Genomic DNA, 27,388 nt, shown 5'->3' with positions numbered 1-27,388 from the left:
TTTGACAGTATGAAAACAACTGAGCCTCTCAACAGATGGCTCAACAATAACCCTTTAGTTAACAATAACTATTTACAAGTATTGCAGACAATCCGCACTTGGGATGGGCGCCCAGCATCCACTACGGACTACGAGAAATAGAATTACCGGTGAGTAAATTCTTATTTTCTCTGACGTCCTAGTGGATGCTGGGAACTCCTTAAGGACCATGGGGATTATACCAAAGCTCCCAAACGGGCGGGAGAGTGCGGATGACTCTGCAGCACCGAATGAGAGAACTCCAGGTCCTCCTCAGCCAGGGTATCAAATTTGTAGAATTTTGCAAACGTGTTTGCCCCTGACCAAGTAGCTGCTCGGCAAAGTTGTAAAGCCGAGACCCCTCGGGCAGCCGCCCAAGATGAGCCCACCTTCCTTGTGGAATGGGCATTTACAGATTTTGGCTGTGGCAGGCCTGCCACAGAATGTGCAAGCTGAATTGTACTACAAATCCAGCGAGCAATAGACTGCTTAGAAGCAGGAGCACCCAGCTTGTTGGGTGCATACAGGATAAACAGCGAGTCAGATTTTCTGACTCCAGCCGTCCTGGAAACATATATTTTCAGGGCCCTGACAACGTCTAGCAACTTGGAGTCCTCCAAATCCCTAGTAGCCGCAGGCACCACAATAGGCTGGTTCAGGTGAAACGCTGACACCACCTTAGGGAGAAATTGGGGACGAGTCCTCAATTCTGCCCTATCCATATGGAAAATCAGATAAGGGCTTTTACATGATAAAGCCGCCATTCTGACACTCGCCTGGCTGAAGCCAAGGCCAATAACATGACCACTTTCCACGTGAGATATTTCAGATCCACGGTTTTTAGTGGCTCAAACCAATGTGATTTTAAGAAACTCAACACCACGTTGAGATACCAAGGTGCCACAGGAGGCACAAACGGGGGCTGAATATGCAGCACTCCTTTCACAAATGTCTGAACTTCAGGTACTGAAGCTAGTTCTTTTTGAAAGAAAATCGACAGAGCCGAGATCTGTACTTTAATGGAGCCTAGTTTTAGGCCCATATTCACTCCTGCTTGCAGGAAATGCAGAAATCGACCTAGCTGAAATTCCTCTGTTGGGGCCATTTTGGCCTCGCACCATGCAACATATTTCCGCCATATGCGGTGATAATGCTTTGCCGTAACATCTTTCCTGGCCTTAATAAGCGTAGGAATGACTTCTTCCGGAATACCCTTTTCATTTAGGATCCGGTGTTCAACCGCCATGCCGTCAAACGCAGCCGCGGTAAGTCTTGGAACAGACAGGGCCCCTGCTGTAGCAGGTCCTGTCTGAGCGGTAGAGGCCACGGGTCCTCTGAGAGCATCTCTTGAAGTTCCGGGTACCACGCTCGTCTTGGCCAATCCGGAACCACGAGAATTGCGTTTACTCCTCGCTTTCTTATTATTCTCAATACCTTTGGTATGAGAGGCAGAGGAGGGAACACATAAACCGACTGGTACACCCACGGTGTCACTAGAGCGTCCACAGCTATCGCCTGAGGGTCCTTTGACCTGGCGCAATATCTTTTTAACTTTTTGTTGAGGCGGGACGCCATCATGTCCACCTGTGGTTTTTCCCAACGGTTTACTAGCATCTGGAAGACTTCTGGATGAAGTCCCCACTCTCCCGGGTGGAGGTCGTGTCTGCTGAGGTAGTCTGCTTCCCAGTTGTCCACTCCCGGAATGAACACTGCTGACAGTGCTAGTACATGATTCTCCGCCCATCGGAGAATTCTTGTGGCTTCTGCCATCGCCATCCTGCTTCTTGTGCCGCCCTGTCGATTTACATGGGCGACTGCCGTGATGTTGTCTGACTGGATCAGCACCGGCTGGTGTAGGAGCAGGGATTTTGCTTGACTTAGGGCATTGTAGATGGCCCTTAGTTCCAGAATATTTATGTGAAGGGAAGTCTCCTGACTCGACCATAGTCCTTGGAAATTTCTTCCCTGTGTGACTGCCCCCCAGCCTCGAAGGCTGGTATCCGTGATCACCAGGACCCAGTCCTGTATGCCGAACCTGCGGCCCTCTAGAAGATGGGCACTCTGCAGCCACCACAGTAGAGACACCCTGGTTCTTGGAGACAGGGTTATTAAGCGATGCATCTGAAGATGCGATCCGGACCACTGGTCCAACAGGTCCCACTGAAAGATTCTGGCATGGAACCTGCCGAAGGGAATTGCTTCGTAAGAAGCCACCATCTTTCCCAGGACCCGCGTGGAGCGATGCACTGATACCTGTTTTGGTTTCAGGAGGTCTCTGACTAGAGATGACAACTCCCTGGCTTTCTCCTCCGGGAGAAACACTTTTTTCTGGACTGTATCCAGAATCATACCCAGGAACAGTAGCCGTGTCGTCGGAACCAGCTGCGACTTCGGGATATTCAGAATCCAGCCGTGCTGGTGCAGCACCTCCTGAGATAGTGCTACTCCCACCAACAACTGTTCCTTGGACCTCGCTTTTATTAGGAGATCGTCCAAGTACGGGATAATTAAAACTCCCTTTTTTCGAAGGAGTATCATCATTTCCGCCATAACCTTGGTAAATACCCTCGGTGCCGTGGACAGTCCAAACGGCAGCGTCTGGAATTGGTAATGGCAATCCTGTACCACAAATCTGAGGTACTCCTGGTGAGGATGGTAAATGGGGACATGCAAGTAAGCATCCTTGATGTCCAGGGATACCATGTAATCCCCCTCGTCCAGGCTCGCAATAACCGCCCTGAGCGATTCCATCTTGAACTTGAATTTTTTTATGTATGTGTTCAAGGATTTCAAATTTAAAATGGGTCTCACCGAACCGTCCGGTTTTGGTACCACAAATAGTGTGGAATAGTAACCCCGGCCTTGTTGAAGTAGGGGTACCTTGATTATCACCTGCTGGGAATACAGCTTGTGAATTGCCGCTAGCACCGCCTCCCTGTCTGAGGGAGCAATCGGCAAGGCAGATTTTAGGAACCGGTGGGGTGGAGACGCCTCGAATTCCAGTTTGTACCCCTGAGATACTATTTGAAGGATCCAGGGATCCACCTGTGAGCGAGCCCACTGATCGCTGAAATTCTTGAGGCGGCCCCCCACCGTACCTGGCTCCGCCTGTGGAGCCCCACCGTCATGCGGCGGACTTGGCAGAAGAAGCGGGGGAGGACTTTTGCTCCTGGGAACCTGCTGTTTGTTGCAGCCTTTTTCCCCTACCTCTGCCTCTGGATAGAAAAGACCCGCCTTTTCCACGCCTGTTTTTCTGGGTCCGAAAGGACTGAACCTGATAAAACGGCGCCTTCTTAGGCTGTGAGGGGACATGGGGTAAAAATGCTGACTTCCCAGACGTTGCTGTGGAAACTAGGTCCGAGAGACCATCCCCAAATAATTCCTCACCCTTATATGGCAACACTTCCATGTGCCTTTTAGAATCTGCATCTCCTGTCCACTGGCGAGTCCATAAGCCTCTCCTAGCAGAAATGGACAATGCACTTACTTTAGATGCCAGTCGGCAGATTTCCCTCTGTGCATCTCTCATATATAAGACTGAGTCTTTTATATGGTCTATGGTTAACAGGATCGTGTCTCTGTCTAATGTGTCAATATTTTCTGACAGTTTATCTGACCACGCAGCGGCAGCACTGCACATCCAAGCTGACGCAATAGCTGGCCTAAGTATAATGCCTGAGTGTGTATATACAGACTTCAGGATCGCCTCCTGCTTTCTATCAGCAGGTTCCTTGAGGGCGGCCGTATCCGGAGACGGTAGTGCCACCTTTTTAGACAAACGTGTGAGCGCTTTATCCACCCTAGGAGGTGTTTCCCAACGTGACCTATCCTCTGGCGGGAAAGGGAACGCCATTAGTACCTTCTTAGGAATTACCAATTTTTTATCAGGGAAAGCCCACGCTTCTTCACACACTTCATTTAATTCATCTGATGGGGGAAAAACTACGGGTAGTTTTTTCTCCCCAAACATAATACCCTTTTTAGTGTTATCTGTATTTATATCAGAAATGTGTAACACCTCTTTCATTGCCTCAATCATGCAGTGAATGGCCTTAGTGGGCATCAGGTTAGACTCATCGTCGTCGACACTGGTGTCAGTATCAGTGTCGACATCTGGGTCTGCGGTCTGAGGTAGCGGGCGTTTTAGAGCCCCTGATGACCTGTGCGACGCCTGGACAGGCACGAGCTGAGAAGTCGGCTGTCCCACATTTGGCATGTCGTCAAATTTCTTATGTAAGGAGTCTCTACGTGCACTCATTTCTTTCCATAAGCTCAACCACTCAGGTGTCTGCCCCGCAGGGGGTGACATCCCTTCTAAAGGCATCTGCTCCGTCTCCACATCATTATCCTCATCAAACATGTCGACACAGCCGTACCGACACACCGCACAAGGAATGCTCCAACTGAGGACAGGACCCACAAAAGCCCTTTGGGGGGACAGAGTGAGAGTATGCCAGCACACACCAGAGCGCTATATAATGCAGGGACTAACTGAGTTATGTCCCCTATAGCTGCTTTTTCTATATAATTTATACTGCGCCTAAATTTAGTGCCCCCCCCTCTCTTTTTTTACCCTTTTCTGTAGTGTAGACTGCAGGGGAGAGCCAGGGAGCTTCCTTCCAGCGGATCTGTGAAGGAGAAATGGCGCCAGTGTGTTGAGGGAGATAGCTCCGCCCCTTTTCCGCTGACTATTCTCCCGCTTTTTCCTATATTCTGGCAGGGGTATTTTCCACATATATAGCCTCTGGGGCTATATATTGTGGTATTTTTGCCAGCCAAGGTGTTATTATTGCCCTCAGGGCCCCCCCCCCCAGCGCCCTGCACCCTCAGTGACCGGAGTGTGAAGTGTGTGTCAGGAGCAATGGCGCACAGCTGCAGTGCTGTGCGCTACCTTGGTGAAGACTGATGTCTTCTGCCGCAGATTTTCCGGACCTCTTCTTGCTACTGGCTCTGTAAGGGGGACGGCGGCGCGACTCCGGGACCGAACACCAAGGACTGGGCCTGCGGTCGATCCCTCTGGAGCTAATGGTGTCCAGTAGCCTAAGAAGCCCAATCCGGCTGCAAGCAGGCGAGTTCGCTTCTTCTCCCCTTAGTCCCTCGCTGCAGTGAGCCTGTTGCCAGCAGGTCTCACTGAAAATAAAAAACCTAAATCTATACTTTCTTTCTAAGGGCTCAGGAGAGCCCCTAGTGTGCATCCAACCTCGGCCGGGCACAAAATCTAACTGAGGCTTCGAGGAGGGTCATAGTGGGAGGAGCCAGTGCACACCAGGTAGTCATAAATCTTTCTAGAGTGCCCAGCCTCCTTCGGAGCCCGCTATTCCCCATGGTCCTTACGGAGTTCCCAGCATCCACTAGGACGTCAGAGAAATAGAATTACCGGTGAGTAAATTCTTATTTTATCTGACGTCCTAGTGGATGCTGGGAACTCCATAAGGACCATGGGGATTATACCAAAGCTCCCAAACGGGCGGGAGAGTGCGGATGACTCTGCAGCACCGAATGAGCAAACACAAGGTCCTCCTCAGCCAGGGTATCAAACTTTTAGAACTTTGCAAAGGTGTTTGAACCCGACCAAGTAGCCGCTCGCAAAGCTGTAAAGCCGAGACCCCTCGGGCAGCCGCCCAAGAAGAGCCCACCTTCCTTGTGGAATGGGCTTTTACTGATTTTGGATGCGGCAATCCAGCCGCAGAATGAGCCAGCTGAATCGTGCTACAGATCCAGCGAGCAATAGTTTGCTTTGAAGCAGGAGCACCCAGCATGTTGGGTGCATGCAGGATAAACAGCGAGTCAGTCTTCCTGACTCCAGCCGTTCTGGAAACATATATTTTCAAAGCCCTGACTACGTCCAGCAACTTGGAGTCCTCCAAGTCCCGAGTAGCCGCAGGCACCACAATAGGTTGGTTCAAATGAAACGATGACACCACCTTTGGGAGAAATTGGGGACGAGTCCGCAATTCTGCCCTGTCCATATGGAAGATCAGATAGGGGCTTTTACATGACAAAGCCGCCAATTCTGACACACGCCTAGCCGATGCTAAGGCCAACAGCATGACCACTTTCCACGTGAGATACTTTAGTTCCACGGTCTTAAGTGGCTCAAACCAGTGGGATTTCAGGAAATCCAACACAACGTTAAGATCCCAAGGTGCCACTGGTGGCACAAAAGGGGGCTGAATATGCAGCACTCCCTTAACAAACATCTGAACCGCAGGCAGTGAAGCCAGTTCTTTTTTGAAAGAAAATGGATAGGGCCGAAATCTGGACCCTTATGGATCCTACTTTTAGGCCCATAGACACTCCTGACTGTAGGAAGTGCAGGAATCGACCCAGCTGGAATTCATCTGTAGGGGCCGTCCTGGCCTCACACCAAGCAACATATTTTCGCCATATACGGTGATAATGCTTTGCTGTCACGTCCTTCCTAGCCTTTATCAGCGTAGGAATAACTTCATCCGGAATGCCTTTTACCGCTAGGATCCGGCGTTCAACCGCCATGCCGTCAAACGCAGCCGCGGTAAGTCTTGGAACAGACAGGGCCCTTGTTGCAGCAGGTCCTTTCTGAGAGGCAGAGGCCATGGGTCCTCTGTGCGCATTTCTTGCAGTTCCGGGTACCAAGTCCTTCTTGGCCAATCCGGAACAATGAGTATTGTTCTCACTCCTCTTTTTCTTACAATTCTCAGCACCTTGGGTATGAGAGGAAGAGGAGGAAACACATATACCGACTGGAACACCCACGGTGTCACTAGCGCGTCCACAGCTATCGCCTGAGGGTCCCTTGACCTGGCGCAATATCTTTTTAGCTTTTTGTTGAGGCGGGACGCCATCATGTCCACCTGTGGCAGTTCCCATCGATTTGCAATCTGTGTGAAGACTTCTTGATGAAGTCCCCACTCTCCCGGGAGGAGGTCGTGTCTGCTGAGGAAATCTGCTTCCCAGTTGTCCACTCCCGGAATGAACACTGCTGACAGTGCTTGCACGTGATTCTCCGCCCAACGAAGAATCTTTGTGGCTTCCGCCATTGCCACCCTGCTTCTTGTGCCGCCCTGGTGGTTTACATGGGCGACCGCCGTGATGTTGTCTGACTGAATCAGCACTGGTTGGTCTCGAAGCAGGGGCTCCGCTTGACTCAGGGCATTGTATATGGCCCTTAGTTCCAGTATATTTATGTGCAGACAAGTCTCCTGACTTGACCACAGCCCTTGGAAGTTTCTTCCTTGAGTGACTGCCCCCCATCCGCGGAGGCTTGCATCCGTGGTCACCAGGACCCAGTCCTGTATGCCGAACCTGCGGCCCTCGAAAAGATGAGCACTCTGCAGCCACCACAGAAGAGACACCCTGGCCCTGGGGGACAGGGTGATTAACCGATGCATCTGAAGATGTGATCCGGACCATTTGTCCATTAAGTCCCATTGGAAGGACCTCGTATGGAACCTGCCGAAGGGAATGGCCTCGTATGAGGCCACCCTCCTTCCCAGGACTCGAGTGCAGTGATGCACTGACCCCTGTTTTGGTTTTAATAGATTCCTGACCAGTGTCACGAGCTCCTGAGCTCTCTCTATCGGGAGATAACCCTTTTCTGGTCTGTGTCTAGGATCATGCCTAGGAGAAGCAGATGAGCTGTAAGAACCCACTGCGACTTTGGAATATATAGAATCCAGCCGTGTTGCCGTTACACTTCCAGAGAAAGTGATACGCTGTTCAGCAACTGCTCTCTTGATCTCGCTTTTATGAGGAGATCGTCCAAGTACGTGATAATAGTGACACCTTGCTTTCTTTACTAGTAAGCTCAGGAGAGCCCACTAGGAGCACCCAGCTCTGGCGGGGCACAGATTCTAACTGAGGTCTGGAGGAGGGGCATAGAGGGAGGAGCCAGTGCACACCAGATAGTACCTAATCTTTTCTTTAGAGTGCCCAGTCTCCTGCGGAGCCCGTCTATTCCCCATGGTCCTTACGGAGTTCCCAGCATCCACTAGGACGTCAGAGAAATAGGATTTTAATTACCTACCGGTAAAAATTTTTCTCGTAATCCGTAGAGGATACTGGGGTCCACATTAGTACCATGGGGTATAGACGGGTCCACTAGGAGCCATGGGCACTTTAAGAAATGAATAGTGTGTGCTGGCTCCTCCCTCTATGCCCCTCCTACCAGACTCAGTCTAGAAACTGTGCCCGAGGAGACGGACATACCTTGAGAGAAGGATTTAAAAGGATAGTGGTGAGATTCGAACCAGCACACACAACAAGAGGAAAGCCATGCTAGCCAAACTTGAACAGGAACAGCAACAGCTGAACCAACAACTATACTTAACCAAGTAACTGTGCAGGAAAAACCAAAGCACTGGGCTGGCGCCCAGCATCCTCTATGGACTACGAGAAAAGGATTTACCGGTAGGTAATTAAAATCCTATTTTCTCTTACATCATAGAGGATACTGGGGTCCACATTACTACCATGGGGATGTACCAAAGCTCCCAAACCGGGTGGGAGAGTGCTGAGGTTCCTGCTGAACTGATTGACCAAATTGAAGGTCCTCAGAGGCCAAAGTATCGAACTTGTAGAACTTTGCAAACGTGTTCGAACCTGACCAAGTAGCTGCTCGGCAGAGCTGTAAAGCCGATACACCCCGGGCAGCCGCCCAGGAAGAACCCACCGACCTAGTAGAGTGGGCCTGTACAGAATTTGGAATCGGTAAACCTGACGTAGAACAAGCATGCTGGATAGTAAGCCTGATCCAGCAAGCAATAGACTGCTTTGAAGCAGGACACCTAATTTTATTGGGATCAAACAGCAAGTCCGACTTTCTGTGACGAGCTGACCACTTCACATAAATCTTCAAAGCCCTCACAACTTCTAGGGACTTTAAAGTAGAAGAGGTGTCTGTAACCACCGGAACCACAATATGTTGGTTGATATGAAACGCAGACGCCACCTTTTTAAGAAATTGCTGACGAGTTCTGAGTTCAGCTCTAACCTCATGAAAAATCAAATAGGGGCTCTTGTGAGACAACGCCCCCAGTTCTGACACATGCCTGGCTGAAGCCAAGGCTAACAGTGTGACAGTCTTCCACGTAAGAAACTTTACGTCCACCTCCTGTATGGACTCAAACCATTCTGATTGTAGGAACTGCAACACCACGTTGAGATCCCAAGGTGCCATAGGAGGCACAAAGGGCGGTTGGATGTGCAGAACACCGTTCAAGAACATCTGTACCTCAGGGAGAGAAGCCAAGTGTTTCTGGAAGAAAATGGATAAGGCCAAAATCTGGACTTTTATGGAGCCCAGATGTAGGCCCACATCCACACCTGACTGCATAAAAAGCAGAAAACATCCCAGTTCAAATCCAACCGCAGGAAATTTCCTGTTTTCACACCAATACGGTGGTAATGCTTAGACGTTACCCCCATTCTGGCTTGGATCAAAGTCGGAATAACCTTGTCCGGGATACCTTTCTGGGTTAGAATTTGCCGCTCAACTTCCATGCCATCAAACGTAGCCGTGGTTAGTCTTGATAGACGAACGGCCCCTGTTGTAGGAGATCCTCTCGAAGAGGTAGAGGCTACGGATCCTCCAGAAGCATGTCCAGTAGATCCGCGTACCAAGCCCTTCTTGGCCAGTCCGGAGCAATGAGAATTGCGTGAACCTTTTCCCTTTTTATTCTTTTGAGAATTTTTGGAATCAATGGAAGTGGCGGAAACACATACACCGTCTGGTAGACCCATGGGGTCGCCAGAGCGTCCACCGCCACTGTTTGTGGGTCCCTCGACCTGGAACAATACTGCTTGAGCTTCTTGTTTAGATGAGGGGCCATCATGTTGATTTGTGGAATTCCCCACCGACGTGTCAAGCACCCGAACACCTCTGGGTGGAGGCCCCACTCTCCTGGGTGGAGGTCGTGTCTGCTGAGGAAGTCTGCTTCCCAGTTGTCTACTCCCGGAATGAAGATTGCCAATAACGCTACAGCGTGTCTTTCTGCCCAGAGGAGAATTCTTGTTACCTCTGACATTGCTGTTCTGCTCTTCGTTCCGCCCTGTCGGTTTATGTACGTTACCGCCGTCACATTGTCCGACTGAACTTGAATGGCTGGATCTTGAAAATGTGATGCCTGTAGAAGGGCATTGTACACGGCCCTTAGTTCCAGAATGTTGATTGGAAGAATGGTTTCCTGACTTGACCATTTTCCTGGGAACTGTTCTCCCTGGGTGACTGCTCCCCAACCTCTGAGGCACGCGTCTGTGGTTAGCAGAATCCAATTTTGAATCCCGAACCTTTGGCCCTCGGTCAGGTGAGAAGTCTGAAGCCACACCACAACAGAGAGATCCTGGCTTTTGGCGACAGATGTATCTTCAGGTGCATGTGGAGACGCAATCCGGACCATTTGTCCAACATATGCAGCTGGAAGGGTCTTGTGTGAAACCTTCCGTACTGTAGCGTCTCGTAGGCGGCTACCATTTTCCCCAGAAGGCGAATGCATAGATGCACCGATATCCGGGGTGGTTTCAGAACATCCCGCACCATCGACTGGATTACCAATGCCTTTTCCAATGGAAGGAACATCTTCTGTGCCTCTGTATCCAGTATCATCCCAGGTGTTGGTTCCAGGTGAGATTTGGGTAGGTTCAGAATCCACCCGTTATCCTGGAGTAGTCGAGTTGAGAGGGCAATGTTGTCCAACAACCTCTCCCTGGATGATGCTTTTATTAGCAAATCATCCAAGTATGGAACTATATTCACTCCCTGCTTGCGGAGGAGCAACATCATCTCTGACATTTTCTTGGTGAACACCCTCGGTGCCGTGGAGAGGCCAAATGCCAGGGCCTGGAACTGATAGTGACAGTCCTGTAATGCAAACCTTAGAGAAGCCTGATGAGGCGGCCAGATTGGAATATGAAGGTACGCATCCTTGATATGCAGAGACACCAGGAATTCCCCCTCCTCCAGACCTGAGATCACCTCTCTCAGAGACTCCATCTTGAATTTGAACACCCGTAAGTACGGGTTGAGTGACTTGAGGTTTAGAATGGGCCTTACCGAACTGTCCGGCTTCGGTACCACAAACAGGTTGGAATAATAACCCTTGTTTTGTAGCTGAGGTGGAACGGGAACAATGACCTGAGTCTGTACCAGTTTTTGAATTGCTTCCTGTAATGTCATACTTGCTTCGTGAGAAGCTGGTAAACCTGATTTGAAGAATCTGTGAGGTGGGAGTTCCTGAAAGTCTAGTCTGTATCCCTGGGCGATAAGATCTTTGACCCAGGGATCCTGGCATGAAGTCGCCCATATGTGACTGAAATCTTTTAATCAGGCTCCCACCTCCCTGTCTTCCAGGCAGCGTGGTCCACCGTCATGCTGAAGGCTTTGAGGAAGCAGAACCTGAGTTCTATTCCTGTGAACCTGCAGCTGCAGGTTTTCTGGGTTTACCTCTAGCACCTCTGAAGGCAGTAGAAGAACCTCTGGTTTTGATCTTAAATTTGGCTGTCCGAAAGGACTGCAAAGTTGGAGCTGAGCAGGTCTTTCTGAAAGGGGGCTGCGGAAGGAAGATATGTAGACTTAGCCGCAGTCGCCTTGGATATCCACGTATTCAGTTCATCTCCAAACAAGGGCTTACCTGTGAATGGTAGGCTTTCCACGTCCCTTCAGTCCACTGGCGTAGCCACAAGCCTCTGCGTGCTGACAATGCCATGACAGTGGTGCGAGCGTTGAGCAAGCCAATTTCTTTCATGGCTTCCACCATAAAATTTGCAGAGTCCTGTATTTGCTGTAGGAGTAAAACTATCTCTCCCCTGTGTAAGGAATCTAACTCATCAATTAGATTACCTGACCATTTAGCAATGGCCCTAGTGATCCATGCACAAGCAATAATGGGTCTCTGGGCCACCCCAGCAGCTGTGTACAGGGATTTGAGAGTAGTCTCAATCTTGCAGTCAGCCGTGTCCTTTAAGGAGGCTGCCCCAGGGACAGGTAAAACTATCTTACTTGACAACTTAGATACCGATGCGTCTACAATCGGTGGGGTTTCCCATTTTTTCCTATCCTCCTGAGGAAAAGGGAAGGATATGAGTAATCTCTTAGGGATTTGAAACTTCTTCCCAGGATTAACCCGTTTCTTCAAACAGAGTATTTAACTCTTTTGATGCAGGAAAAGTAGTAGAGGATTTATTTTTTACATTAAAATAAGATTCCTCATCCTCCTCTGTCACCTTATAAGGAATCTACAGGACGTCTCTAATATCTTCTATCAGAGCTTGTACCCCTGTGACAGAGCTGCATCCCCCCCCCCCCCGCTGAGTCAACCTCACCCACCTCTGCGTCTGACACGTCATCATCAGTGTCAGTCTGCAGGATCTGGGCCAGTGTACGCTTTTGTGGACAAATGGTAGGGGTCGGAGACGCTGGTATGGGAACTGAGGGGGTAATTCCAAGTTGATCGCAGCAGGAAATTTTTTAGCAGTTGGGCAAAACCATGTGCACTGCAGGGGGGGGGCAGATATAACATGTGCAGAGAGAGATAGATTTGGGTGTGGTGAGTTCAATCTGCAATCTAACTTGCAGTGTAAAAATAAAGCAGCCAGTATTTACCCTGCACAGAAACAAAATAACCCACCCAAATCTAACTCTCTCTGCAAATGTTATATCTGCCCCCCCCTGCAGTGCACATGGTTTTGCCCAACTGCTAAAAAATTTCCTGCTGCGATCAACTTGGAATTACCCCCTGAATCTCTATTCATCAGGTCATCCACAGACTATCTTAAGTATTGCGCACACACACAGGAGAAAAGGTTAAGCACAGTTATCCCACACAGAGCCCTTCTAGGGAGACACAGAGTATGATGGAGCCAGCCACACAGCGCCCTTCTTGCTAAAGCTCAAGCCTAGCTGAGTCGCAGACTAAGAACCCTTAATAAGGTATTAGTACTCTTATACTGCTCCCCCCCCCTTGCTATGACCCCCGTGTACCGCTGAGGTAATCTGGAGTCCTTGTGGAGGAGCAGCGCTTCTCTGCCAGTCTGTTCAGTGAGAGCTGCAGAGGGGAAATGGTGCTGGTGAGCCGCTGGATCCGCTCCTAGTGAAGCCCCACCCCCTTAATGGCGCGCGGTCTTCCCGTTTTTTTATACTGGCTGAGGTTATATGGTTTGCTTTACAGTGGGTTAGAACCCCTGTAAACTGTACTGCCAGTGCGGGTATTGTTAGTTGTGGCTTCACCTCGACCCTCACAGCGGAACACACATACACACTACATGTCTCTGAAGCCTGGAGCCGCAGCCTGCCTGTCAGCGCTGCGTTCCTACCCTCATGTCGCCATTACAACCGGCGACCCGCTAACCGGGACGCCGGCTTCCTACTCACCACTTTTCTTACTTCTGGCTCTGCTAGGGGTGGTGGCGTACTGCGGGAATGTACGCTCGCCGTGGTGGGGCTTGCGAATGGTTCCCTCAGGAGCTCAGTGTCCTGTCAGCGGGGAACGGGAGTATTAACCCTAAAAGAGGTTGGCTCGTTCCCCCCCCCCCCCCTCCCCATTTCTCACGAAGCAGGCAGTCTGGTGCCAAAAAGACCTGCCTGAAAACAACAAACAGAAAAATAAATGCAGAAAACTCTTCAGGAGCTTCCCTAAGCGTAACCGGCTCCTCCAGGCACATTTTCTAAACTGAGTCTGGTAGGGTGGGCACAAAGGGAGGAGCCAGCGCACACTATTATTTTCTTTTAAGTGCCCAAGGCTCCTAGTGGACCCGTCTATACCCCATGGTACTAATGTGGACTCCAGTATCCTCTAGGACGTAAGAGAAATAAAGCCTAATCTTCATGTGTATCCTTGTGATAGGGAATATAGAAGGACTGATGTGATTGACTAAATACTCTGTAAGTATAGCGTTATTTATATATATATATATGTATATTGTAAAAGTAGCAACAGAATCATTAAAAGTATACACACTTTTAAAAGCATAGACTACTCTAAGCTAATTATTGCAACCTGCTAACACAATATACATCATATGATATCATGGCCTAAATCAGGCTTGCCTACCCTCCCGCATTCAGCGGGAGGCTCCCGTTTTTTGATTGAGCCTCCCGCTGCCCCGCAAACCCTGCTTCTCCTCCCGGTTATTATGGGTCCCTCTGACAATCTGAACTGCGCATGCGCAAGTCCAGAGATGCCGGGGGGCGTGCCCTGCAGTTGCTGCCGCTATTGGTGACTGCTCTGCAGATGCAGTGTGCGTGGAGGCCCTTCTTCACTGCAGCCTGCCTCAGTACGGGACAGGAGCTGCAGACAGAGACTGCACCCTGCCACAGCTTGTGGGGCCCGAAGGGGGTGCGGGGTAAGCAATGCAGGGAGGCGCCGTGTTGAAGAGGTGCTCTCCCTGCTGCACAATAGCAGTGCCGTTCGTTATGGCCGGGTCTCTGCGCTCTCACCTCCCCACTAAGAGACAGGAAAACATTTGTTTTCCTGATACAGCTGCTGCACCATCCAGAAGCTGAGGCCCCGCCCCTTTCACAGGCCCCCCCCCCTCCCACGACCCGCGATCCCCCCCCTCTCCACCCAAATTGTGAGAGTTGGAACCAGCATAGAGCTCATACAGGTAAGAGCACTGTGTGGTTACCATTTTCAATGCTCAGCCACCAATAAGACATCTCTAGAAAGCATCATCATATTGTCATTATATGTGCCCAGTATTATTCCATTCAAATTACAGTGTTTGGTCTGAATTAAACCCAGCTCCGTAATTTCTGTCCTTTAAACCTGACATCCCTGACACGGGATGGAGCACTATAGGCAGGGCTGGTACAATGTGCTCAGCAAACACAGCAATGCAGGGGTAGGCTTCTGTCTATTTTCACTTCGGGGAGTCCTACTACTAGCAACATTGGGCCTCATTCAGACCCGATCACACACTGCCTTTTTTCGCAGCCGTGCGATCGGGTCTGAACAGCGCATGCACCGCAATGCACAGGCGTGTCGGCTGCTGTCGACAGGGATCGCCAGGTAGCAACAAAACTTAAGAAAGCTATCGCACCGGCGATCACAAAGAAAATTGACGGGAAGAAGGCGGTCGTGGGTGGTAACTCACAGTTTTCTGGGAGTGTCCGGAAAAACATAGGCGTGCCCAACCGTTCAGGTGGAGGACTCCTGACGTCACCACCGGCCCGGATCGTCGCAGCGGCTGAGTTTAAGTCCTGGGCTGTGCAGAAACTGCACAAACTTTTGTTTGTGCAGCTCACTGCATAGCCGATCGCACCCCTGCAAAGCGATTACCCCCTACCCTGTAGGCGGCGATTACCTGGTCGCAGCAGTGCAAAAAACCGCCTGCGGACGACCAGGTCTGAATGAGGGGCATTGGCCGTCATTCAGACCTGATCGCTCGCTAGCAGTTTTTTGCAGCGCTGCGATCAGATAGTCGCCGCCTACAGGGGAGTGTATTTTAGCTGTGCAATCGCATGTGCAGCCGAGCTGTACAAAAAAACTGTGCGTTTTCTGAGTTGCTCAGAACTTACTCAGCCTCTGTGATCTCTTCAGCCTGTCTGGGCCTGGAACTGAGGTCAGACACCCGCCCTGTAAACGCCTGCATTTTTCCAACCACTCCCAGAAAACGGTGAGTTGACACCCACAAACGCCTTCTTCCTGTCAATCACCTTGCGATCGGCTGTGCGAATGGATTCTTCGTAAAACCCATCACACAGCAAAGATCCACTTTGTACCTGTGTCTACACATTGCGGTGCCTACGCAAGCGCAGTTCTGACCTGATTGCAGCGCTGCAAGAAAAGCTAGCGTGCGATCAGGTCTGAATGAGGGCCTTTGCGAGTATAACAGGCGCTACTACTGTGGGCGTTCTGTGTATAAGCGGCGCTACTACTGTGGGCGTTCTGTGTATAAGTGGCGCTACTACTGTGGGTGTTATGTATAAGTGGCACTACTATGGACGTTATGTGTATAATCGGTGATACTACTGGAGGCATTATGTGTAAAAGCAGCAATACTACTGGGGTCATTATGTGTATAAGTGGCGATACTACTGGGGGCATTATTTGTACAAGTGGTGCTACTACTGGGGGTTACTAGTGGGCACATTATGTCTATGTGGGCGTTATGTATAAGCGCCACTACTACTGTGGCGTTATATGTATAAGCAGCGCTATTACTGTGGGCGTTATGTGTATAAGGGGCACTACTACTGGGGGCATTGTCTATAAGAGGCAATACTACTGTGGGCAGCCGTCACTTCCAGCTAGTCTTCAAGGTGATGTATGTCACCTTGACTACTAGACGGAAGTGACGGATTAGACTTACCCAATCCCTAAACAACAACTTAAACATCTTTTTGTTGACCCGCCGAGAGTGACATATCCTTGCTGTTTCCATAGCCATCTATAGTGATAGGGAAGCACGCTGTGCGCAGCAGAGGATCATGGGACTATTATATTAGTATATTTTATATATATATATATATATATATATATATATATATATATATATATATATATATATACTGTATATATCGATCAGGTGTTCACAGCGGCACCAGATTGGTAGATGAGGAGTATGTACTAGGAAACTTGAGATTGATTTACCACACATTTCTGGACCTTGAAAAAGACCCCAGCATGCGATATAAATGCGTTGGCCTGTAGCAGAGGAAACCAGGTGGCGTGACTGATACGAGTTCGGGTATTCAACAACTGAGCCCGCATCAGCTGAGCACCCGGGTCTTTTTACTGAGTGAAGCGCTCTTTGTGGTGAGCTAGTTAATTGATAAGAAAGGTGTTTCACCACAGATGATGGCAATCATACATTACCAGGAAAGTCCAGGAACAGAGCATTTTCTCCCTTATGGAGAGGGTCAGGTAGGCAAGTATGCTCTAGAGCACAGGTTCTCAAACTCGGTCCTCAGGACCCCACACAGTGCATGTTTTGCAGGTCTCCTCATAGAGTCACAAGTGACATAATTAACTCCACCTGTGGACCTTTTAAAATGTGTCAGTGATTAATTAATACACCTGTGCACCTGCTGGGTTACCTGCAAAACATGCACTGTGTGGGGTCCTGAGGACTGAGTTTGAGAACCACTGCTCTAGAGTAACCCAGGAGCATATACTACTGTTCCCTCCAGGTGTGACCCACGCAGGATCCCCTCATTCTGTAATGTGGTGGCAGAGCCAAACAAAATATATTAGAAGGATAGAACAGTATATTTTCGAACTTTATAGTATATACGGTATATATATATATATATATATATATATATATATATATATATATATGTGTATATATATATATATATATATATATATATATATATACATACATACATATATATAGAGAGAGAGTGAGAGTATGTCTGGGTGTGTGTGTGTATACAAACACACAATCCCACACCAGTTTATATAGATTTTCTACTTGTGTGTATCTTCTAACAAATGTACACGGTACATTACTATTGAGTGCACCTATATACTTTTTTTATTTTTATTGCTGCTTTAAGTACTAGGACACACCCCTGAGTGCCAATAAATACACCTATAGGTGGAGCTAGACACATCCGTTGAGCGGAACATGACACGCCCCCGCAACGGCACACCATTCTGCTACCACCTGGAATCTCCCCGAAACTAGTTTTCAAAAGTAGGCAAGTATGGCCTAAATGTATTAAGCCTTAACAAGATGGATAAATAGTGATAAATTACCAGCCAGTCAGCTCCTGTCATTTTTCAAACACAGCCTGTGACATGGCAGTTAGGAAGCTGATTGGCTGGTCATTTATCATTCTTCCGTATCTACTTTATCTCTTGTTAAGGCTTAATACATTTAGGCCCATATGACATATGCATAGGTCCAGTAGAGTAAACAAAGATCAACATTCTTACCAACTTATGTTCAGCATTTGCCACATTGATGACATTAAGTTGAGTGACACTGAAAGCATTTCCATCATAAAAGGTGCAAATATTGATAATATCAAAGGTGGCGAAAAAATATGACAAATATCATTGGGTTACATTACTAATTATATTACAATGGTGACTCACTAATAAGATCACATCGTAAGGCTGAATACTATGATATATTTGTTATAATCTCACTACCAGTGACATCATAAATGCCATCAGAATAGATAATATAATAATAATTTTATTTATATAGCGCTCTTTCTCCAATAGGACTCAAGGCGCTTAACAGATACATAGCATAATATAGGCCCTCATTCCGAGTTGTTCGCAGCGGATCATCGCATCGCAAACGGCAGAAAACCCACAAACTGCGCAAAAGCGAAAATACGCATGCGCAAGCATAGCGATACGACACTTGTGCAGAATTACTACAAAGAAAACTGCTCGTACTACACAAACGAAAACGGGGAGTGACTGAGGCGTGGCAGAGGCACGGCTTCGCAATCCTACGACATGGGCGTGAAAGTGGGCGGCTAGTGTAGGAGTATGCATCCAGCAGTAGGCGTGTTTTTGGCAAAAATGCGTATCCTATGTTAAAAGTACATAACAAATTTTCGCTATCTTCACGCAGCAGAAGAGTGAGTCTGCAGCTACTCAGCACTTGCAAAGTACTGTTACAAGTGTGTGTGTGTGCTCTAATTAGCAATTAATTAGCAACTGAATTCACCTGTTGAGCATTTACTTGCAAAACACTGCTCTTACAAAATAATACAAGCAGCAATTATATGGCCACTTCATATTTGTATTGTTAGCAGAAACAAATCTGACACACTCACAAATAATGCACTGTATTTTTTGAACCAATAAAAATTAACTGATGTTAAATGCATGTTTAAATTATTTGTTTTATAATCTCAAATGTGACTAAACTAACTAATAAACTACATCAGCTAAATCTTCTCAACATAGACATATTCCTTTGTACATACCAAATAACATGAGCACCATAATGCAGCCTACATTTAATGTGACTTATTTAAAACAAAATATGTTTCCATATCTAATACTATGGCATGTTGCCCCTAGTAACCCAAGTTTTTTTTTGGTTAATTTTTTTGTATATGTTAATTTAAGTGTTGTGCAAGGCATACAGATTTAAAATTACACTATGCAATGTTTGTCTTAATATTCTGATTGTTCCCTTGTTCCACAAATGTCAATATGCCATGTTCAAGTTTACAGGGCACAGTTTTCATGAGTGCATAACCTTTAATAAAACACACAAACAATTGTAAAGTAATTTTTTTTTACTTCAAATAAAGGGGGTAATTCCAAGTTGATCGCAGTATGACATTTTTTAGCAGTTGGGCAAAACCATGTGCACTGCAGGGGGGGCAGATATAACATTTGTAGAGAGAGTTAGATTTGGGTGGGTTATTTTGTTTCTGTGCAGGGTAAATACTGGCTGCTTTATTTTTACACTGCAATTTAGATTGCAGATTGAACTCACCACACCCAAATCTAACTCTCTCTCTGCATATGTTATATCTGCCCCCCCTGCAGTGCACATGGTTTTGCCCAACTGCTAAAAAATTTCCTGCTGCGATCAACTTGGAATTACCCCCAAAGTTCAAAATCAACACAACATGGCTACAAATGAGCATCACATACAGAGATGGACATAGCAGCAAGCAGATGGCATTGGGCAAATGCACATAGCAGAACCCAGTACTATGGTAACCCCTTATTCTGCCAGAATTTGTTTTTTTCAATTAAGTAAGTGAACCCCCAGCCAGACTAAACTTTTAGGGGAACTTAGATTCCGGAACAAACACACAAACACAAACATACACAGCACGCTAGGAAGAGGAAGATGGCTCAGGTGTAGGCACAAATAACTCAAGAGGCTACAATTTAAAGAAAACATTTCACTTTGAGGGAGTTCTACATTCTGGCCACACAAGCCAAAATAAAAAAATACATCGAGGCAACATGTAAAACATGGGTGCTGCCCATCTGGAGAGACATCACTTTCTCTTTTTTTCCCCCGCCTGATGATGTTCTTCTTGGCTTGGTCTGCGGAGCGACCTTCGAGGGCCCTGCCCAGTGGGATGTTCTTCCTGGGCAGGGGGAGGGGAGGGAGCCGATGTGGCTGGCTCTCTGCCACTGTGGGCAAGGGAGACAGCGATGTCCTGGAGCCCTTGCCGAATGGAATTGGCAAGTTCATGGAAGGAGGAGGCGAGTTGATCTTGTCCCTGCCTGATCTCTGCCAGACCTTGGCAGAGTTGAGCTACACCTTGCTCCACACTGGTTCTGTGCTCAGTGAGCCGGACAGGTATCTGGCTTACCTCCCGGAGCATCCTGTCCTGAAAAGCATTCAGGCTCTCACCATACCTGGCTATTTCAGTCAGGATTTCCGGGATAGCAAAGGGTTGGGTGGGGGGGCCAGTTGGAATCTGGATAGGTGGGATTTGTGGTCCCACACTGCCAGACACACTAGGTCCCTCCACCTCAGCCTCAGCCACATAACCCTCCTGTGACTCTACCTGCTCACCCCCCTGTGCTGTGTTATGTGCAAAGCAAATAGAAGAATGAGTGGAAAAAGAGTAGATAAAAACAATATGAGATTTTTGTTTAAATAAAAAAAAAAAAAAAATGTGTGTAAACTTACCTGGCAAGTCATGTGCATGGAGTATTTCAGGCAGGTCCGTGTCCATATAAGACACCCCAACCCCCTCCTCGTAGCTCACACAGTCCATCGCTATCTCCTCCAGATCTGTGTATTCCACAGTGGCAGCTGGTCCTCCCCCTGTTGCCCTCGAGGCATTCCACTCCGCAGACCTCTTGCCCTTCAGGCGGGATTTGAAGTCGGCCCAACTACATATGTGGTGAAAAACAGGGGCAAGGTAGTGTTAAATTTTGGAAACCTGCTTTAATATATAGTACACATGCTATGCATTTGGTTGCTATAGGCAACATCACATCTAAGTTACTTTTTAATAATACTTGGCACAGAAAATGGACTGGCAATATACACTTACCGTCTTCGAACTTCCTGCGAGGTGCGGACTATTGAGCCGACTTCATTAATAGAATTAGTGATGTCCCTCCAAATTCTGTCTTTGGTTGCAGCACCCATGTTTTTGGGTCCTCGATGTATTTTTTGCATGGCCTGTGTGACCAAAATCCGTAACTCCCTCTTAGTGAATGCGGGCTGTCTTTTTTTTTTTCTGGAAGTAGCCTGTGAGCTATCATCCTGACCTTCATCACCATCTTCCTCTTCACTAGCTGCTTGTGTAGTTTGTGTTTGAGCTGCTAGTCCAGAATCACCCTCAGTTTCCCCACTAGCTATGTCTGGCAGGGAATTCACTCCTAACTCCTGGGTAGCAGAAGGAGTTTGTATAGTACTGGGTCCTGGTATTTTTGAGTCTGCATTTGCAAAATCAAGCATCTGCCTCCGCAGTGCTAATCTTCTCTGTGTTAGTGCTGCCATCTGCTTCTGCACCTCGTGCATCTCTGCTGCCGTCTGCTCACGAGTAGCCATGTTGCTGGTAGCATGTGTGTATGCACGAGTGTTCAGGTATTTATAGCTGCTTGCGTTTTCCGGTGCGGAATTCCGCGCAGGTGTATATTATGCTAATTGGTGCAGTAATTGCTGCACTGGCTATATGAACGCCTTGCATGCAGCCTGTGTGTGGGTGTATGCGGAAAATTACTAAAGCACAGTGGACATTTCTGAGTGAGCACATTTGAGTGAGTTTTGAGAGTATTTTATTTTGTTTCAGTACATTTTTTTATGGCAATATTCTCCTTTTCATGTATGTTGTGTAAGATTGTTGTATCCAATAGTTTTTAATAGTTTATAAAGTATTTATTTTATATATGTGTGAAGACTAATATGTTTATGATGTGAAGTCATATTTTAATAATATGTGTGTGTGTTTGTGTGTGTGTGTGTGTCCGCATGTGCGAATCTCCGCCCATGAGAACTATACAAACTGTCCTGCACATCAATGTACACATATCAATAAAGTTGATTACAGATGACACCATACATTTCCAACCAATCACATGCAACCACAAACTATAAATATAAGCCCATATATGGAAAACGCCATTGCCATGATGCGCGCAGCAGCATTCACACGCCGCGAGCTGCGCGTACTAGTTGCAGTGATGGACTGCCGCGTAGGCCGCGCAGGGCCCTTTGTCCCAAATAGGGTGAAGCGCGAGGCCTACGCGGAGGTCCAGCGCTTATTGCGGACCCGCGTCCGCAGCCGGAGGACCGTTATACAGTTGGAGAGGCGCTGGAGCGACTTCCGCAGGCGTACGCCGGACCTGTTGGCGGAGCTCCGCCAACAAATCCGTACCCTACGTAGGCGCAGTAAGTAAAATATTACAGTGCATAACAGATTTTTAGCAAATACTTTGCATACTTTCACTAAGTGAGAGTGTGTAAATTAGCACACTTACAATAAACTTGTAGAATAAACATGAGTGTGTGTGGGTAGGGCAAGCAGTACTGACTGTGTAGCAAGGTGCTTCTGAAAAAGTGCATGTTGTTGTACAGAGTTGCTACACAGGCTGTCAACTGAACCCAATAACTTGCTCAGTGTGGTAATTCTAATAAGGTGTTTTTTTTAGAACTGGAGATGTTGCCTATAGCAACCAATCAGATTCAATCTATTATATTCTAGAAGCAGCTTAATAAATGTTACATATAATCTGTTTGGTTGCTATGGGCAACCTCACCAGTTTCAAAATAAGAAAAACCTATTAATGTTACCCCTGTGTCTTTAACATGGGACAGAACAGAGTAATAGAAAAATGCTGTTGTTAAAAATTTTCATGCTACAAACAAAATATTACATATGTCATTCTAGGCCGAGCACAACGGCAAGCTGCTGCTGGGAGCCCCGACCAGTCCCCTTCTGAGCCCCCCTCCCCTTCTCACACCCATTCCCCTTCTCCTTCCCAGTCCCCTTCTCAGCTCCCCTCCCCTTCTCACACCCATTCCCCCTCTCCTTCCCAGTCCCCTTCTCAGCCCCCCTCCCCTTCTGTCACCCATTCCCCCTCTCCTTCCCAGTCCCCTTCTCAGCCCCCCTCCCCTTCTGTCACCCATTCCCCCTCTCCTTCCCAGTCCCCTTCTCAGCCCCCCTCCCCTTCTGTCACCCATTCCCCCTCTCCTTCCCAGTCCCCTTCTCAGCCCCCCTCCCCTTCTGTCACCCAATCCCCCTCTCCTTCCCAGTCCCCTTCTCAGCCCCCCTCCCCTTCTGTCACCCATTCCCCCTCTCCTTCCCAGTCCCCTTCTCAGCCCCCCTCCACCTCTCTTTACCAATACCCCTCTCTGTCCCCCTCCACCTCTGTAGGACAAAGCACCACTCCGCCCACCTCACCCTCTCTTTCCCATTCCCCCTCTCTGGCCCCCTCCCCCTCTGTGACCCAACCCACCTCTCCGCCACCCTCCCCCTCTCAATCTGACCCACCCTCTGTAACAAGCTCCCCCTTCCAGCCTCCTTCCACCATCCAGCCTCCTTCCCCCATCCAGCCTCCTTCCCCCATCCAGCCGCCATCCCCCATCCAGCCGCCATCCCCACCTTCGGAATGGGCAGCAGAGGCTCCGGAGGCACTTCTGGGAGGTGATCAAGTGGCACAGGACAGTAAGTTGACACTCATTGACATTTAATTTTTAACCAAATTTAACTACACATTCTAATTAATGCAGTGTTGTACTGGGTAAAATCTTTTGCCAAGGTAAAATGTTTGTCTTCTTCATCATGGTATGGATGTTGCATTTACATTTGTGTGAGGAACATTAGATGTACAGTGTCTATGTCTGCAATGTTGAGGATGCCCACTCTAGGTCGACACTCATTATGTCGACAGGGTTGCCCAGGACAACAGGGTTTGTATGTGCAACATTATCTGCTAAACAGTTCGACGTGAGTGGAGTGTAGTATGTTGTTGGACTTTTACACTTGTGGTTGGGTATTCCAATATTTGCACATTGAATTCGCATGCTTCACTTTGTTAGGCTGGCTAAGGACACAGTGATTTTTGTTGTGAAATTTACACTCAAAAATAAATAACATTTAATTTAAAAACATGTTGGACCTTATGTAGTAAGTAAGGCAGGCTTTCAGGGAGTGTGGGTATGCTACGATATGTTGTCCTTCTGAAGATGTTGATATGCAGTGTGATGATGCAGGGCCAATCCCCAAAAAGATAAGTCGGCTTCACTCCAGATGTGAATGAATGCCAACATGGTGTTACATTTACTAAGATGGTAGTTCTCTTTAAGATGGGATGTTGCCCATAGCAACCAATAAGATTGTACTTGTAATTTTTGTGGCCCCTTCTACAAGATAATATGTTGAATCTGATTGGTTGCTATGGTCAACGTCCCATCTTAAATAGAACTCCCATATTAGTAAATTTAACCCATGGTGTGGTACACTTTATTAAAAAATAATAGTTAAAAACAAACATTGCTGAGCAGGCTTCTGTGTTGTTCTGCTACTGATTTATCCTTAAAACAGACATGATGTAGTCACTTAGGCATTAAAGCAGGCCTGTTCAAACTGCGGCCCTCCAGCTGCTGAGAAACTACACATCCCAGCATGCCCTGACACAGTTTTGCATTCCCTGACCCCAAAACTGTGTCTTGACATGCTGGTAGATGTAGTTTCACAACAGCTGGAGGGCCTCAGTTTGGACATGCCTGCATTATAGTGTGCTTTGTGCCTTGCTTGTAAAATAAGTAATGTGAGTAAGTTAGTAATGTTATGTTGCCTCTTAATTTCAGATGTTGCAGTTGGAGATCCCACAACTTTTGCGGGCATTCTGGCCACCATGCGGCAAAATCTGGAAGCCTTGCTGGCTAATGTGGACCAGCTGCAAAAATTTGCATAATTTTTATTTATAAACATTTTATATTTTCAGTTTAAAAAAAAAAAATATGACAAACAATAAAAACTATATATTTCAAGTTAAGCGGGTGTTGTGTTTATTAATGCAATAAAGGAACAGCAGATTGCCTAGCAGAAATTGATTACCTTAAACATTTCACACATCTAACGTAAGATTTATTTAAAAAGCAAAAATACAGTTAGGAGGTTATTGTCTAAATAAACATTTAAACACCTTCATTCACAAACTAAACCTCTACACAAAAAAACAAAAACAAAAAAAATTAGACCAGGCACATTTAAAACATCTATATTTATAATTTAAACATTTAAATGTTGATGGCCAATTATGCCTACAAAGTGTTCTTCAGGTATTTTTTGAAGACTTAATTGGTCATGAACATTATCATTCATTACACTAATTGGATTCGTAATTGAGGAGGGCTTGTGGACTTTAAACTGAAAGGTGTAATTTCACTTAATAGAAAAAAAACCCATTGTTGTGCGTTTTTCCGCAAAAGTGTGCACTTTTAAGAAGAATGGGGGTCATTCCGAGTTGTTCGCTCGCAAGCTGCTTTTAGCAGCTTTGCACACGCTAAGCCGCCGCCTACTGGGAGTGAATCTTAGCTTATCAAAATTGCGAACGAAAGATTAGCAGAATTGCGAATAGACACTTCTTAGCAGTTTCTGAGTAGCTCCAGACTTACTCGGCATCTGCGATCAGTTCAGTCAGTTTCGTTCCTGGTTTGACGTCACAAACACACCCAGCGTTCGCCCAGACACTCCTCCGTTTCTCCAGCCACTCCCGCGTTTTTCCCAGAAACGGTAGCGTTTTTTCGCACACACCCATAAAACGGCCAGTTTCCGCCCAGAAACACCCACTTCCTGTCAATCACATTACGATCACCAGAACGAAGAAAAAACCTCGTAATGCCGTGAGTAAAAAACCTAACTGCATAGCAAATTTACTTGGCGCAGTCGCACTGCGGACATTGCGCATGCGCATTAGCGACTAATCGCTCCGTTGCGAGAAAAAAATAACGAGCGAACAACTCGGAATGACCCCCAATGTGTAAATCTACTAAAACTTAGTATTTTTACGTTCACGTTTGTGTTAATGCGATGCCTTCGCATTGCTGCGATGTCATTTGGCGTACGCCCACATTGTGTAATACTGCGAACGAATTGGCAAAAATACGTTGGGGGCGGATATTCGCAATTTTGCAACATGTTGGCAATTTTGCTCATACCTTGTGCGAACGAAAAAAATAGCGAACAACTCGGAATGACCACCATAGTACAGAAAATAATGAAGTAGATTTTCATAAAATACAGAAGCATGAAGATACTAAAAGGGACATTATGGAAATGCTTGAGTAAACAGAAAAGTCTTGAGTCTACTTTTGAAGGATTCTATAGTTGGGGCCTCTCGCACTGTGCGGGGAAGTGAGTTCCATAGAGTCGGAGCCGCATGACTAAAAGCTCGACCCCCAGATGAATTACGGTAGATTCTAGGTACTGCTAAAAGTCCTTCATCTACAGATCGCAGTAATCGAGTGGGGCAGTATGGGGTCAGAAGCTGTTTCAGGTACCTTGGGCTTTGGTCATGTAATGCTTTGAAACTCAGTAAGCCAATCTTGAAGATAATTCGCCATCGTACAGGCAGCCAGTGAAGGGAGTAGAGGATGGGTGTTATGTGGCTAGAACGGGGCTGGTTGGTTAATAGCCTGGCAGCTGTGTTTTGCACCAGCTGTAAGCGCTACAATTCTTTTGCTGGTAGACCAAGGTAGAGGGCATTACAGTAGTCTAAACGAGATGATACAAATGCATGTATGACTTTTGGCATATCATCTGAGGGAATTAAGTGCTTGATTCTGGCTATGTTCCTCAGGTGAAAGAATGAGGATTTAATTGTGGCTAATATCTGATGTTTAAGTGTCAAGCCACCATCCAGGACAACGCCAAGATTCCGCACACGATCACTGGTCTGTAATTCTGAATCCCCGAGTGTAAGTCCAGTTGGTTGGCTATGCTGCAGTCTTGTCCTTTGATGTTGCGGTCGTATCATAAGGACCGCTGTTTTATCCGGGTTCAGTCGCAGCCAACTGGCGCTCATCCACTCCTGTAGTTCGAAGAGGTAGAGGCCACGGATCTTCGAGGAGCATCTCCAGAAGGTCCACATACCAGGCCCTTCTTGGCCAGTCCGGAGCAATTAGAATTGCTTGAACCTTTTCCTTTTTATTCTCTTTAGAATTCTTGGGATCTGAGGAAGTGGAGGAAACACGTACACCATCTGATGGACTCATTGAGCCGTCAGGGCGTCTACCGCCACCGCCTGTGGGTCTCTCAACATGGAACAATACCAATTGAGCTTCTTGTTGAGATGAGAGGCCATCATGTCGATCTGTGGATAACCCCAACGACTTGTCAAGCACCTGGACACTTCCGGGTGAAGTCCCCACTCCCCTGGGTGCAGGTCGTGTCTGCTGAAAAAGTCTGCTTCTCAGTTGTCTACTCCCGGAATGAAGACCGCTGACAACGCCACAGCATTTCTCTCTGCCCAGAGGAGAATTCTTGACA

General features: G+C 47.4%; 1 protein-coding gene and 1 long non-coding RNA gene across 4 annotated transcripts in view; one reads left to right on the top strand and one right to left on the bottom strand.

Moving 5' to 3' along the window:
- Positions 1-24,893, top strand: part of LOC134886246 (uncharacterized) — an 85,037-nt gene extending 60,144 nt beyond the window's left edge. Inside the window, exons 2-3 of the long non-coding RNA XR_010170341.1 lie at positions 22,784-23,560; positions 24,706-24,893. This is a non-coding gene — a long non-coding RNA (uncharacterized LOC134886246). The remainder of the gene's footprint in view (positions 1-22,783; positions 23,561-24,705) is intronic.
- MSI1 (musashi RNA binding protein 1) overlaps positions 1-27,388 on the bottom strand; it is a 335,031-nt gene that overhangs the window by 196,071 nt on the left and 111,572 nt on the right. The gene's annotated exons all lie outside the window — the stretch shown is intronic.

The sequence above is a fragment of the Pseudophryne corroboree genome, chromosome 1 (genome assembly GCF_028390025.1).
Source record: "Pseudophryne corroboree isolate aPseCor3 chromosome 1, aPseCor3.hap2, whole genome shotgun sequence".
In the NCBI taxonomy this organism is placed as follows: domain Eukaryota; kingdom Metazoa; phylum Chordata; class Amphibia; order Anura; family Myobatrachidae; genus Pseudophryne; species Pseudophryne corroboree.
The sequence above is the reverse complement of the archived record's forward strand: the minus strand, read 5'-3'. Positions and strand labels throughout refer to the sequence as shown.